This window comes from Octopus bimaculoides, chromosome 20 (genome assembly GCF_001194135.2).
Source record: "Octopus bimaculoides isolate UCB-OBI-ISO-001 chromosome 20, ASM119413v2, whole genome shotgun sequence".
Classification (NCBI taxonomy): Eukaryota; Metazoa; Mollusca; class Cephalopoda; order Octopoda; family Octopodidae; genus Octopus; species Octopus bimaculoides.
This window is the reverse complement of record NC_069000.1, coordinates 23321831-23324168: the sequence shown is the minus strand read 5'-3', so window position 1 is coordinate 23324168 and position 2338 is coordinate 23321831.

Below are 2338 nucleotides of genomic sequence, written 5' to 3'. Positions count from 1 at the left end.
TATGTATGTATATGTATACAGTTTTTACTTGTTTTGTACAGGGTAAATTTTGTTTTGTCTTTCATTTTTAATTTTAAAACTATTTTTTTGTTTCATTATGTTTTTGTTAATTTCGTTTTTAATGCTTGATTTTGTTTGTTTTCAGTTTTTCATTATTTCATACAAACTGCCACAATACACACATAACGCTCATATACAGACATGCACATGTATACCCTCCCCAAACACATACATACATGCACACACACACACACATATTTGTCTGTGTTTTTTTAATGTATGTTTTGGTATATGCAAATGTATGTTTGCATGTATTCATGCATGTATGTCAATGTATATGTGCATCTGTCTATTCACACACACACACGTGCACACATACACACACACACATACATACACACACATACACACACTCATACTCACACATGCATACATATATATAAATATAATAAATATATATATACATATATATTTGTATGTAATAATTTCATTCTAAAAAGAACTGGCAAAAGATCAATTGGCGCTTGTTTGTAAAAAGTAATAAAATAAAATAGAATGAAATAAAAAATAAAGAAATAAAAGATTGGTTCATAAATCTTTGGTAAATCACATCATTGATCTAATCAAAGTGGAAGATGATAAGGAATAATAATAATAATAATAATAATAATAATAATAATAATAATAATAATAATAATAATAATAATAATAATAATAGTAATAATAAAAATAATAATAGTTATAATAATAATAATAAATAATAATAATAATAATAATAATAATAATAATAATAATAATAATAAAAAGAAGAAGAAGAAGAAGAAGAAGAAGAAGAAGAAGAAGAAGAAGAAGAAGAAAATATCAAGACAAGGAAAGAAAAAATAAGAAGAAATGAAACAAAACAAAACAAAAACAATCTTTGATTAAAACAAAATAATGAGAAAATAAAATGAAATATTTTGAAATAAACCCCCCCACCCCAAAAAAAACATGAAGAATTAGCAAAAATGTTTGTTGTTGATGCTCATGTTGTTAGCCCCAGGTCAACTGAAGTGCAGCAATCCCATGATCAAAGATATTTCAGCTGACCAACCCACACATCTTTGTTTAGACATAGTATATCTAGGATTATGTTATCTAACGTGATTTTTTTTTTGAAGATAGCTGGATGTGACTTGAGGGTAATTTGGCTGCTATTTCTAAGGAATTTGAATAACCATACAGAAACTCCATCAATAGCATCTGTTGCTCCTTTTGTTTAGCTCCAGAAATCATCTCTGACCCTGCAGATCTATGATCACAAACATTCCAGTTGTGACCATTCCACCAATATCTCAGCACTATTCACTCAGTATAGTGAGTCCTTTCGTTTTTTTATGCCGATTCAGTGTGATTTAAGGAAGGTTTGGCTGTTATTTCCAGGAAGTTGAGCAACCGGTTGATATGTATAGATCTATGTGTATGTGTCTTTTTGTCTATGTTTCTCCCCACCATCACCGTTTGACAAATGGTGTTGGTTGTTTATGTCCCCACAAATTAGTGGTTCAGCAAAAGAGACTGATAGAATAAGTACTAGGTTTAAAAAATAAGTCCTGGGGTCAAGGCGGGGCTCCAGCATGGCCAGAATCAAATTACTGAAACAAGTAAAAGAATAAAAGAATATATACAGTAAAACCTCACTTTACAAGGACCTGCTTTGTGAGACACTGGGTTTACGAGTTTCATTTTTCAAGCACAAGTTTCCAAATTTTGAATGAAGTGCCAAAGTTTCTCCTACCATAACAAAAACTTCTGTGTGTTACCAAGAAATTTATAGAGAGTGAAAAAAAAACTTCTTCTATGCAAACAACTCTAGACTTTTTTAAAAAGAAATCTACAAGTCCATCTACGAGTGCTTGTTAATCAGCAATCACATCTACAAGTGAGATGGTGTGCGTGAGTCTAGTGTGAGTGAAGTGTTTCAGAAAACGATTATAGTAATGATATTTTTTATTATAAATGGTCTCGACAATCTTTCTACTTTACAGGTAAAATTTCATAGGTAGAATATTTTTCTGGAAATGAATTATGATTTATAACATTGCTTCTATGGGAAATTGTTTGCATTGCTGTATATATATATATATATATATATATATATATATATATACTCTTTACTCTCTTTTACTCTTTTACTTGTTTCACTCATTTGACTGTGGCCATGCTGGAGCACCGCCTTTAGTCGAGGAAATCGACCCCAAGACTTATTCTTTGTAAGCCTAGTACTTATTCTATCATTCTCTTTTTGCTGAACCGCTAAGTTACGGAGGCGTAAACACACCAGGTTCGGTTGTCAAGC